This window comes from Sarcophilus harrisii, chromosome 2 (assembly GCF_902635505.1).
Source record: "Sarcophilus harrisii chromosome 2, mSarHar1.11, whole genome shotgun sequence".
Taxonomy (NCBI): Eukaryota; Metazoa; Chordata; class Mammalia; order Dasyuromorphia; family Dasyuridae; genus Sarcophilus; species Sarcophilus harrisii.
In genome coordinates, this window is record NC_045427.1 from 221,589,040 (window position 1) to 221,603,204 (window position 14,165).

Here is a 14,165-nt window from a genome sequence, read left to right on the forward strand (position 1 = left end):
TGGATCAAAGGGTATGCACAGTTTGATAATTTTTTGAGCATAATTCCAAACTACTCTCCAAAATGGTTGGATTCGTTCACAACTCCACCAACAATGCATCAATGTCCCAGTTTTCCCGCATCCCCTCCAACAATCATCATTATTTTTTCCTGTCATCTTAGCCAATCTGACAGGTGTATAGTGGTATCTTAGAGTTGTCTTAATTTGCATTTCTCTGATTAATAATGACTTGGAGCATCTTTTCATATGACTAGAAATAGTTTCAATTTCTTCATCTGAGAATTGTCTGTTCATATCCTTTGACCATTTTTCAATTGGAGAATGGCTTGATTTTTTATAAATTAGAGTTAATTCTCTATATATTTTGGAAATGAGGCCTTTATCAGAACCTTTGACTGTAAAAATATTTTCCCAGTTTATTGCTTCCCTTCTAATCTTGTCTGCATTAGTTTTGTTTGTACAAAAACTTTTCAGTTTGGTATAATCGAAATTTTCTATTTTGTGATCAGTAATGATCTCTAGTTCTGCTTTGGTCATAAAGACCTTCCCCTTCCACAGGTCTGAGAGGTAAACTAATCCTGTGTTCCTCTAATTTATTAATAATTTCATTCTTTATGCCTAGGTCATGAACCCATTTTGACCTTATCTTGGTGTACGGCGTTAAGTATGGATCAATGCCTAGTTTCTGCCATATTAGTTTCCAATTTTCCCAGCAATTTTTATCAAACAGTAAGTTCTTATCCCAAAAGCTGGGATCTTTGGGTTTGTCAAAGACTAGGTTGCTATATTTGTTGACTGTTTTATCCCTTGAACCTAATCTATTCCACTGATCAACTAATCTATTCCTTAGCCAATACCAAACAGTTTTGGTAACTGCTGCTCTATAATATAATTTTAGATCTGGTACAGCTAAGCCACCTTCATTTGATTTTTTTTTTCATTAATTCCCTTGAAATTCTTGACCTTTTGTTTTTCCATATGAACTTTGTTGTTATTTTTTCTAGGTCATTAAAATAGTTTTTTGGGACTCTGGTATAGCGCTAAATAAATAGATTAGTTTAGGGAAACCTAGATTCAATACAAAAGTTAATAGGAAGACTCAATAAAGTAGAAGATAAAATAAACTCATAAAAATCAATAGCTTTTGGAGAGATTTACATAACTGATGCTAAATGAAGTGAATAGAACCAAGAAAACATTGTATGTAACAATAACAAGATTATGTGAAGATCAATTGTGATGGACTTGGCTCTTTTCAACAATGAGATGATTTAGGCCAACTCTAATAGACTTGTAATGGAGAGAGCCATCTACATCCAGAGAGAGGACTATGGGGACTGAATGAATTGCAACATATTATTTTCACCTTTATTGTTGTTGTTTGCTTGTTTTTTTTTTCTCATTTTCCCCCTTTCGATCTGATTTTTCTTGTGCAGCATGATAAATGTCAAAATGTTTAGAAGAACTGCACATATTTAACCTATATTGTATCACTTGCTGAAGAGATAAGGAGAGAGGGAGAAAAAATATGGAATACAAGGTTTTGCAAGAGTGAATGATGAAAACTATCTTTGCATGTATTTTGAAAAATAAAGAGCTGTTATTAAAAATAAATAAAGAAAAAAATCAATAGCCTTTTTATATGCTACCCACAAAAAAGCAGAAAGTGAGAGAAAAAGAAATTCATGCAAAATTGCTACTGGTAGTATCAAATATCAAAGTAGTGGTTATCAAAACAATTTAGTATTTGTTAAAAAATAGTAAATTGGATCAATTGAACAAGATATACAAAATTCAGAAGTAAATGAACATAGTAGAATAGTGCTTAATAAATTCAAGGACATAAATTTCTAGAATAAGGACTAAATTACTGGATAAAAATTGCTGGAAAAATTGGAAAGGAAATTGGTAAACATTACTTATATCGGCATTTTCATATACTACATAGCATAATCATCTCCAAATGGGTATATGACCTGGATAAGAGTCATAGTATAAATTACAAAAGAAATGAAGGAGATATCTTTCATAATTATGGACAGAAGAGTTCTTAAGCAAACAAAAGATAGAAAGGATAATGTACATTTTCAAATATGACCAATATTTGACTTATATGAAGTGATACACACCTGAGCAGAAAAAGAACAATCTTCTATGACAATTTAAAGGAAGATAAATTCTTGAAAAGATAATAACTCTGATTAATGGGGTGACTAATCACAAATCTCTTGCTCTTACACATAAAAATAATAATTGTGATACCTAACATGGATTTAGCTCTTAAAAGGTTTACAAAGTACTTACTATTTTCATTTGATTCCAAACCCATCCTTAGTCTGTTGTTACTGTTCAGTCATTTCAGTCCTGTCCAAATCTCAGTGACCCCATTTCTGGGGTTTTCTTGATTAGAGATACTAAATAGTTTGCCATTTCCTTCTTCAACCCATTTTTACAGATAAGGAACTGAAGCAAAAAAAGCTAGGTTACCTGTTCAAGGTCATACAACTTATCCCTGGTTGAGGTCAGATTTTAACTCTGAGAGATGCCAAGTCCAGTGCTCTATCCACTGGGCCACCTAGCTACCCCCCGTAAAGAAGTCCGTATTATTACTCTCCCCATTTTGCAGATGAGGAAACAGCCTGAGAAAAGTTTAAGCAACCTGCCCAAGGTCACACACTAGGAAGCATCTGAGGCATGATTTGAACTCAGATCTCCCTGATCTTAAGAGTCTGTGATGTTACCCACTAAGTTTACCTAGCGTCATTTCTTTTCAGTGTGTTCTTGGGCAAGCCACTTAACCTTTCTGGTTCTCAGTTTCTTCAACTGTATAATTTATAGAAGGTGGAGTGGTGAAAATACTATGCTTTGATACACATGCAGTCTCCATGGTTCTTCTCTCTCTGGACTCTCCAAGTCTATTGGAATTGCCTTGGATCACCTCATTGCTGAGAAGATCTAAGTCTATTATGATTGACCATCACATAATCTTGCTGTTACTATGTACAATTTGTACATGGTTTCTTCATTTATATAACATGTACATTTGTAGAATGTAGGGTTTGATGAGACTATTTGTTTCTAAAGTTCTTTCCCCCTCTAAAGCTATAATCCTATTACTTCAATGACTGATCATAGAGCTGGCTTCTTATCGCTGAAATATATATGAGACACACATTTTCAGGTAGGACTCATGTATGAATTTGATTTATTTGACTGTACTTATTTGTTGTAAGAGAAATTTCTAACTGGGAGAGGGGTACTTATGGGGAAGAAATTGTTGGATAGTGGTAAGTGTTGAAATAAATAACAAAAGAACGAAAAAGATAAATGAAACATTTTTAAAATATCCACAAAAGAGCAAAGAGAAGTTCATAAGGGAACACAAGATAAGCAAGACAATTTTGCTATTATTTTATTAAATTTAATCTTTTTTTAGTGAATAGAAACTTACCACAGCTTTACACATCCTTTTTCCAATTCTTTAGATATTGAAATGTTCATTTTTGTCAAATTCATAATAAAAATCTTTTAGAACAAATTAATAATTTTTAAGAAAGAATAACAGAAAAGAGGACCAAAAATTCATGGGAGGTAATGTTTAAGAGACTTCACTGAAATAAAATCCACAGTCCCAGACTTCTCTATATAAAAGTACAGAAATATACAAAAACATGGATTTTAAATAGGGTAAGCTAATACAAATTAATTCTAGTGCAAAGAGGCATTGTGCTCAGCTCTAGTGAGACTTTTTTTCTTTTTCTTTTTTTTTTTTTTTTTTTGGCTGAGGCAATTGGGGTTAAGTGCCTTGCCCGGGGTCACACAGCTAAGAAATGTTAAGTGTCTGAGGCCACATTTGAACTCAGGTGCTCCTGACTTCAGGGCTGGTATTCTATCCACTGCGCCACCTAGCTGCCCCTAGGTGACAGATTTTAAAGAAAAATTAAAGTTAAAAACCAAAACTATCCATGGGAGAGCAAAAAGGTTGTTGATGGGCTCTGACATATTGCTACATAAAGACCAATTGAAGGAACTGAAGATGTTTCAAAAAGAGAAGAAAAGACGTAAGAAATATAACAGCTGCCTTGTCCTCCTTGATCCAAAAGGAAAGAATTAGGAACAATAGGTATTAGTTGCAAAGGGATAACTTCAGTCTTTATAGAGGAAATACTTCCTAATACTCCCTCTTTCTCCCCTTCTTCATCAGGTTATCACTAAGACTTGGCATGACAGTTTATATGGCTAGAATATGGCTTTCAAAGAGAACACCTTCCCCCCCCCAATAGTATTTTATTTTTCCTAATACTATAATAATAGTGTATATAGTACATAATATAGTATACAGTATATAATAGTATATAGAATACTACATAGCATTCTACATAGAATACTATATAGTGTTCAATATTTATTTTTGTAAGATTTTGAGTTCTGAATTTTTTCTCTCTCCCTCCCTTACCAAGACAACAAGCAATCTGATATGTTATGCATGTACAATCCTTTTAAACATATGTCCATATTTGTCTTATTGTGAAAGAAAAATCAGAACAAAAAGTAAAAAACCAGAAGAAAAAAACGCAAACAACAACAACAACAAAAAAGATGAAAATAATATGCTTCAGTCCTGTAGTTCATCCTTTGGATGCAGATAGCATTTTCCATCTCAAGTTTATTGGAATTGGATTACTGAATTGCTGAGAAGAGCTAAATCTATCATGGTTGATCATCACATAATCTTGATATTAGTATGAAAAATATTCTCCCTAAAGGAGAATATTTTTAAAAATATTTTTGTTCCCTTTAAGGAACAAAAGAGATTAAAAAAAAAGAATTAAAAGAAAGAGGATAATGTTTTAGCGACAAACCTACGATATAAAGGGCAAGATGAGAAAAAGAAAAGGAATTGTCAATTAAAAGAACCAGGAATGTTTAAATCATGGAATCCAGGGAGGAAGAGATTTATCAGTTTTAATGATGTGGTGTCTCTATACCTACAGCTTAGGGGTAGCTTGCACATAATAAATGTTTAATGTTTGTCTATTAAATTGACAGAAAATAAAGAGGCCACAATTGAAGAGAGATCAAAAATTTCCTGAGAAGCTAACAGAGAAAATAAGGTCAGTTGTCTCTGATCACTGAAAGATTGATACTACCAATACTATCATGTCTCGCCTTGACAATTTAAAGATGTTTGCAATAACTTCCAATAAAGCTTTTAAAACACTGAACTTTCAAAGGTCACTTTTAGCTGCATTTTCTAATCTTTTTGTTCTTCTTGGTTTGTTTCAAATGCACTTACTTTTAAAATGTTTTTTCAGTTGATGAAACCTAATCTAGAATACAGGAATCAATTGCTATCGTCAAAAATAAAAAATCCCCCAGCAACAATTTAATTATGATTCAAAAACTACACTGACCAAAGGTCATTTTGGAGAAATTATTTATGTAAATACCTGGATACAGAGGAAAATAAGTTTATAAAAGTGCTATAAATGACTCGAACACAAAGAACCTGTGTTCAAATTCCCATCTAATTTGCTATCTGTGTAACCAAGGAAAATTCCACTTTCCATCCCTAGAACTCTGTTTCATCATCTGTAAAATGAAATAATTGACAGGTTTCTTCCCAAGTTCAAGAAAGAGAAAGAGTAATTAAAAATAAAATTTTAAAAAAATCACTGAGCTATAGCTAATTGCTGGTTCACCAAAAGATTAAATTAAATCCAACCAATTCAACAAAGATTTATCAAACACTCAAGAGCACCAATTTGGGCACCAGGAAAGGTGTGAAATATGTGTGAAAGATTAAAATGGACACAAAAATCACATGATAATTCACATTTCTCTAACACTTAAGAATTTATAAAATGCCTTGTTCATAACAATACTATGAGATAGGAAAGACAAATATTTATCTCCATTTTAAAGATGAGAAGATGGAAGCTGGGAAAAGGGACTTGCCCCCAAAAAATCACATTGCTACTAAATGTCATAGTTAAAACTCTAGCCAGATATCTAACTCTGATTCCAACTCCAGTGCCCTTTCCAGGAAACCACAATTACCCGGCAATTCCATTCTAGCAAGTTGTCACTACTTTTCCATTCACACTAGGGAATACTTCTAGGGATCCCATAATATAAAAATCCAACAGATATTGTTCTATTATTACTAAGTATGCCCTACATGCAAAGAAAGGAGGATTTATTTCTAGACAAAGTGCTTTTATATCTCCCTAAGTTGTCTCCAAAGCTCTTTTCCAAATATGATTAACTTTCTTAGTTACCTCTGGGAGAAGACTTCAGTTAGGCACTAATCTCTCTTCAACACTTTCAAAACAGTTGAAATCTGCTTCTCAATTTATTTTGAGCTGTTCAAATTTTGTTTGCTTGTTTCACATGGAATTTCCCTTCTTTGGTTCCCAACTCTTCCAGTAAGAAAAAAAAAAATTAGTTGGGCGAGGCCACGTTGGGGGCCACCAAGAATCAGCATTCCTGACATTGGCAAATTGTACTCAGAACAAGCAAAATTCTCAATTTGGAAACCGCAAGTGTTTATTCCAGAATAAAGCTTCAATTAATTGGAACATTTCAGGAATAAACAAGGCATTTTGCTTAACCTCACCATCTAAGGAGTTAATTGCGCAAACCAGGAAACTTTTTTCCTCAAATGCCAAAAATATGTTCGAATGTATACTGGGCAAAAGACTTTTTATTGTAAGATATTTCTGGGCCAAAGCAGAGTAGATTCGGAATCCCTGAATGGAGTCAGACTAGTAACCAACCTTGGATTTGTCTAAGTAACAGTAACTTGACACATTCCCACTTAGGACCTTGAAGTTTCCTAAGGTAATAAAATGGGAGTAAATATCCATGTACTCCCTCTTTCACAGCACTATTGTAAGGGAAGAGCTTCGTAAACCTTAGGGCCAAATAAAAATGAGATTTGTGAGCGATATTCACTTATACAAACATATTTTTAAAATAAAACAATGGATAGAAATTCCAAACTAGGTGCGCCTGTCTGACCGCCCTTCCTCCACTAGAATCCCAGGGTCTGCTCCTAACTCCCGCCTCCATCTGTCGCTCAATCTCTAGGAGGCTTCTCCCTCTCTGTGGGCTTCACTTTTCCCACCTGTAAAAGACACAGATCTTTCGACATTAGGGTTTTGCCTATCTCTGTATCCCCGGCGCCCAGAGCCCGGTGCCTGAAACATGATCGGCGCTTAATAAATGCTAGTGATTGACTGAAGGCCCCTTCTATGATCCTTAACTGTGCCCCCTTATCCCACCCCACCATCGGCCAGTCACCTTCTTCTGGAGACCCCCAAAGAGTGCATGCAAATTAAACAGAGATAGAAGGTCAAAGGGCAGTAGAGAAACTGAGCCAAGACAATCCCACCCCTCCGCTGGTTTTCCAGCGAGGCTAATTACAGCGGCTCCCGATACCCCTCCTCGGTTCCCAGCCCACCTCCCACTCCGCCTCCAGGCTGACCCTCCAAGTATCCCTTACCTAAAGAAGGGGCTTTGAGATCTCTTTCGTTCTCACTCCGCTCAACCTAAGCCCCCGCAATCAGACTACCCGGGCTCAGTCTGACCAGCGGGGAGAAAGCACTCGGGTCTATGGGGGTCGCCTCTCCGGCAGATCCTCAGACCGACTCCCACCCTCGTGCTTCCCAGGCGCCGGGCAGCTGTGGGGCCTCCTCCGACTCCGTCTCACAGCGCCGCCCGGGGGCCGGGGAACCGTCAGCAGAGTGGCACGGACCGCGGCGGCGGCAAAGTCCGTTGCCCGGGCAACTGGGCGGGGGGTGGGATGGTTCCTCAGGCTCGGAGGAGCTGGCGTTACGGTGGCCGGGATGAGACATGGCAAGCGGTGTCCGCCCCCTTCTTCAGCGCTTTCTTTGCACCTTGGGAGAGTGGGACTAAGGAACGTTAAACTGGGCAGTGTCTGCCTTCCACAGGCTTCCGGACGTGGGTGGATTTAGGAAGGGATTAAGGAAAAGCTGGAACAGTGAAGTAAAAAGGAGAAACAGCAATGAATAATAATACAATGCTATCAATAATCAATAGCCCTAATATTGATGAGGGATGAGTACGACTGAAGAGGTTAGGCAGGAATGGGTGGGGTTCCTTCTCCCCAATCATCAATAGATAATGTCATTGGCATTATTATATATACATACATATATATGTTATTAAGAAACATCTTTTTATTTATTAATGTCATTAATAATAAACTAATAATAGTAATATTTTTAAAAAGACGTCTTTAGGGTACTGTTTATCCTCTTAGGGATGGGGAAGGGGAGGTTGAAAAGAGTGAAAATCTAAACCTTTGGTCATACATAGGCTGTGGAACGTTAGAAGTCAACTTGTCCAGTGTCCTTATTTAAAAGATAAAAACAGGCTCAGCAAGGAAAATTGAGTTATGTAGGTGGCAACACCGGTATTGAACTTGGAATGATAAAGACCTGAATTTGAATCTTGCTTCAGATATTTGTCAAGTATGTGACTCATGGCAAGTCACTTAAACTCCCTCTGACTCCAGAAAACATTTTTAAGCAGCTACTATGTGGCAGTCACTGTGCTAAGAGATGGGGATACAAAGAGACAGTTTCTGTCCCCTGGAAGCTTAAAATCTACTGGGAGTGTGCTAAGAGATGGGGATACAAAGAGACAGTTTCTGTCCCCTGGGGGCTTAAAATCTACTGGGAGGAGAGGAAGGCAGAGACAACATACAAATATATACAAAGCAAGCTAAGTGTAGGATATATAGGAGCTAATAAAGAAAATGCCTGTTAAACCACAGTCTCTTTGAACTGTTCTACCTCAGTTTCCCTGCACTAGTTTCCCTTATTGTCCCGAGTTTCTCTGAATTGTATCTACTTCAGTTTCTTTAACTGTTCTGCCTCAATCCCCTTAGTTGTAAACCCAACCACACCACCCCCACCCCCACCTCCACCCCCACCCCTACCCCCACCCTCGTCCATTAAGACTGAGGACCATTTGCTCTAAGGTTATAAATTGTCAATGTGAGGCTCAAGATGAGGGGGAGATCAGACTTCCTGGCTCCTAACTCCTTCTGCCCTCAAGAATTTATGACACTACCCCCTCTAAAATATTCCAAAAGACTATCCTGGATACCTCATTGACACCTTTACTTCTGTTTATTCAAACATCCTGACTCTGGCTTTTAGTAAGAATTTATAGCCTCCCCCCATTCTGACAGAACCAAATGGTTCTATAAAGAAGTTTCCCACTGTTTTCCTTTCTTTGTTGGAAAAGGATATAAAAAGACCTGGGATTCTCCCGTTCGTCACAGGATACTTTGAGATGAAAGTCCTGTCCAGTCAATTATGCTCTCCAATTAATAATATATTAAAAACTCTCTAATCTCTATCTTGCCTCAGTTTCTTCAGCATTACATGCCCTGGAATCAAGAGGGATTGGGAAGCTTCCTATAGAAGAGAGGATTTTAATAGGGATTTAAAGGAAACCAGGGATATATCAGAAACCTGAGTGGATGAGGAATAATAAACAGACTTTTCTCAAAAAGTTTTGAGAATCAGAGGAAACAATACCTAACAAGTCTATAGCAATTTTTACTCATGAGGTATTTGACCTCATGTCAGGAAGACCTGAATTCAAATGTAACCTCAAACATTTACTAGCTGTGTGACCCTGGAAAACACAAAGTTTCTTCATCTGCAAAATGGGATAATAATAATCATGTTGGGGTTCAAAGGAGACCCCAAAAGTTTGAGGTTCCAGACCAATGTCACAAGGTATCTCAAAAGAATTTGCTGGCTCAGACCCATTTCCACGTCAAACAGAAAAGTCTATTATAATTGTAACACCATTTAAAGTAGACTAAGTTCCAAAAGAATTTAGCAAAAAACCAGGAACAAGGAGATAAATTTGACGAGAGGAGCCCCCAAAACTCTTTCTCTTTCTCTCTCTCTCTCTCTCTCTGACTGGGAATGAGCCATGAAGTAAAGCATTTGAAGCTCCTTGAAGGAGAAAATCTTTTCAACCCTGCCTCAGTGAGAGACTGCCCCATGGAATCAGATAAAGTGGTTTATCTAAGTTTATCTAAGTAAAAGGTTGAGTCCTGAGCTAAAGAATTCCAAACTTATTCAATTGAAGATCTTCTATTCAATTCACCTCAAGTTGTATCCATCCCTATCAAGAACAACCCCCAGCTTGTAGCCAAGGCTTATGAAAAGAGCCAACTTGGTACAACTCCTTGCAGAAGTCCTAACATGCCATGCCATGCTATGCTATGCCATGCTATGCCAATGAAATCTCTGCCCGCTAGAATAATATTCTCTTCCAGAGCTACCCTCTTTTTATCTCCCTCACCTATTTCCCTAAAGAGACTTTATGCCTCTCTGTCAGGATTTCTCTGCCAATAATGAACCTCTTTTTTCAGTCTAGCTTTTTCGGATTCATAAATTCCTTTATGAAGAATCTCTGTGCTGCCAGAAATGGGGTTCCCAAAACTCCCTACCCATGTGCTGAATCCCAAGGGGGTGTAGGAGAGCCAAACCTCTCCATTTGGTTCCTTGACCCCCAAACCTGCCACTAACCTCATCATTTAACTCCCTGACTGCCAGGAACCCTAACCTCTTCAATACTACATAAGTGATCTTGCCTCCCTTGTCTTTTGGTCTGAGGATTCCCATCTTGTTAGTGCCAAATTTGCTCCTGTCTCCCTTCTCTCACCTATTAAATGTTTGCCAAAAAGACAACAACAGCTACAAGATGTTAGGCTAACTGCTATTTGAGCTTCAGCTTCTGTATCCTACTTGCAAATCTAGTTAGTTAAAATACTAAATAAGCTCTGTGCCTCAGTTTCTCTGAACCATGTGCTTTGTAACATATTCAAGTAGCTTATTAAACTCTCCACTTAAACCAATCTCTGCCTCATTTCTCTGGTACTAAATTCAGACCTCAAAGTGATATACAAATATTAGTTAGCTCTAATTATAACTTTTAAATATTTGAACCCAGATCTTCTGATTCTATGCCCACCACTATTCTCATGGCAAACTGAAACTAAAGCCCAGAACTCCTGACTCCCTCAGGCCAGAGCTCATTCTATTCTACCATACATATTTTTTTAACCTTTAGCAGCAGGGAACCATCTCACCCACCACTGTCAAATTTGATGGGGCCATGGTGTTGACTGTGCAGTCTCTTTGCTTTACTTTTCTCTTCTTTTCTCCCTAGATCTTTCACTAGTTGTCTAATTCAAATCTAGAAATCTTTCCCTGATGATGTACGGATTAACGTCTTTATCTCCTGCCCCAAGAATCTCATTGTTCTAAAGGATGACTGCTTCCAGAAACCCACTATTTCAGAGATGATCTTAACCAAACTTTACTCTCTAACAATTTTTTACCAGTGCAAGATAAGATGTTGACCCCTATCAATGTTATTCCCTCACCTGCAGGTAGTATTTTCTTCTGTCCTAGTTCCATTAACCATTAATAGTCAGTTTTTTGACTAAGTAAAAGAGACCATTCTTTGCCTCATTTCTTTTTCACCTAGCCTTAATCACTGAATGGGTGGTTGCCTGAAATTGAGATGTGTTAAAGAGCTTAGTTTAAAAAGGCCAAGGTTTCCTCCTGCATTCAGGGGCATTCTCTAGGAGTCTTGATCTATATCTATTTATTGGATCCAGATGTCTCCAGGAGGAGAAAGTGTAGATGGTGATTTTGCACAGCTCTATGTAAAACCTTCTCTCACTTAAATCCACTTGTCTGTCATGGCATCACCTCACTGATGATTTATAATCATTTTTGAGAATGAAGGACAAACAACCATCTTTTCTCTACTCCTTTACAATTCTGATATGATAATCAAATATTCAACTTTACTATTACTTCTAAAATAGGGGAGTCAATTTACTCTCTAAAGATTTTACTCATCAACCAAAATACCCTTCACTGGGGACCACACCTCTATTAGTGTCCAGACTTATTTTTGTTTTTATAGCCCAATTTGCTTATAGTACTTGGCATTTAGTAAATATTTAATGTGTTTTTCATTCATTGCCAGTCAGTCTCAGTCATTCATTCATTCAATCAGTCAGTTCTCAAAGCCTCTCTCCCCAACCCACTTGCCTGTTGACTTCCTACTGGTCTTACAAAACTTATGTCACATCATTTATAAATTCTTTTGCTCATTCCTACCATCCCTTTTGTATATCTTATCTAAACTAGCTCTTTAACCTTCCTATCCTGCTCTAGTTAGCATCACATTTCTTCTAATAATCCCTTGAAGTGGTCACATTATTCAAATTCAAAGTTGTATTTTATATTTCCATTAGGCTGAACCTATTATTATACTTTATATAATTATAAATTTGAATAGTGTGAATTTGTATACCCATGAATTACTTCTAGAGATTTATTATTTGCACTCTCACCTGTGACTCCAAGAAACTGTAGTATGTGCAGCAGACACCCTGGTAAAAAATCATCTCAACAGGCTAAAGCAGGTTGAGGATAACCAGAAAGCCTCAAAACTTGTTAGTAAGTTAGGGGAATGTTCTTCCCAAGCATGTGAAGACTTCCTCCCAGCAGAATGGGTGAATGAGAAGGATTTATTTCAATGGCAATGAAGGCTGCTAAAGCAGGTATTATGAACCAATTAAGACTTAGTGAGACTATGAATCTTGTGTAACTCTGCATCACTTAAACCCAATTCATGAACAAGGAAAGACATCACTTGGTGATGTCATTGGTCTTCTTTGAAAAAAAAGGACAAATGTGGGGGAGCTAGATGGCACAATGGATAGAGGACTTAGCCTGTAGTTAGGAGGGCCTGAGTTCAAATATGACTTCAGACACCTAACACTTAGTTGTGTGACCCTGGGCAAGTCATTTAACCACAATTGCCATACCAAAAAATAAAATAAAATAAAATAGCTTTACAAAAACAAAGGACAAATAGCAATTTGCCTTCACTATATGTTTTTATACTCCCTTCTCAGAGAAGGCAACTTCTCAGAGAACTTGGGAGCAGAGAAAGAACCTTGAATTTGTACTTAAAAGAGCTAGGCTTGAATTTTTAGCTTCATCACTTCCAGTTTAAATAATCTGTATGCCTCAAAATTTTTTTTTTTTGGGGGGGAGGGTTGTCTGTAAAATCAGGGGCTTGGAACCAGATTTTTATTTTTATTTCATTTTTTTGCTGAGGCAATTGGGATTAAGTAACTCGCCCACGGGTCACACAGCTAGGAAGTGTTAAGTGTTTGAGGTCAAATTTGAACTCAGGTCCTCCTGACTTCAGGACTGGTGCTCTATTCACGTCGACACCTGGCTAGACAGGAACCAGATTTTTAAGACCCTTTCCAGCTCTAACTTCTATGACTATGAATAGCGGGGGATAAAGTCAACAGTTGCTTTTGGGTGGAAGATGGGGAGAACGGAAACCACAGCAAACTATTACTTGCAGAAAGTCACATCTTCGCTAGACTAAATTTCCAAAGCGACATTTCAAACCAGAGCCTCGGACTCTGATGCAGAACTCTCTTCTCAGCTCCAGCCATTAAAAAACGCTGGTTGAAATACAATGAATTCCTCTAGCTTGCTGTTAACTGACCAACCCACAAGGGAGGATATTGCTCAGTCAGCATTATGTCGACAGACTTTGCTCGGTTTGGGGATCCTACGTCTAGCTCCGGGTGGATACCGATTAGTTCAACGGGAGTAGGGTGTTTGGGGGGAGGGGGGCGGTGTGCATGTTGGGGGAGGGCTGGCCAGCATGTCAACATAAAAAGCTGCCCTAGAGAAATTCCGCAGTAACAAGCAGGCAGAGAGGAGCCAAGGGGGCCGAGAACAAGCGCGGACGCTCCTCCGAGGGCTAACCACCACCTGCCCTTGGTTCCCCGGGGTAACTGGCCCTCTGGGGCCCCCGAGCAGAGGCCGCGATCCTGGAACTCCAGCTCCCTCCGACACAACCCTCCCGCAGACAGCTCCGACCGCTACGGCTCCATCTCTAGCATCTCCCTTCCCCGACCGCAGGGCCCCCCGACAGTCCCTTCAGCCCCGCCTCCTCCTCACCCAATGGGCGGCCCTCCGGTCTTGACATTTGGGAGGGGGCAGAGGTAGGCGGCACGACGCGGTGACGTAGGATGCGCGTCGGGAGAGAGGCGGCCCGCG

The 14,165-nt window shown here is 38.5% G+C and overlaps 1 protein-coding gene across 3 annotated transcripts in view; it reads right to left on the bottom strand.

Annotated features, from left to right (window-relative positions):
* PKIG (cAMP-dependent protein kinase inhibitor gamma) overlaps positions 1–14,142 on the bottom strand; it is a 94,679-nt gene extending 80,537 nt beyond the window's left edge. For 2 of the 3 annotated variants that reach the window (XM_003757723.4, XM_023494562.2), the window contains exon 1: positions 7,508–7,793. The gene's annotated coding sequence lies outside the window, so the exon portion shown is untranslated. Of the gene's footprint in view, positions 1–7,507; positions 7,794–14,066 lie in introns of those variants that run through there. The other variant, XM_031951564.1, reaches the window with a different exon arrangement.
* Positions 14,143–14,165: the final 23 nt, after the last annotated feature.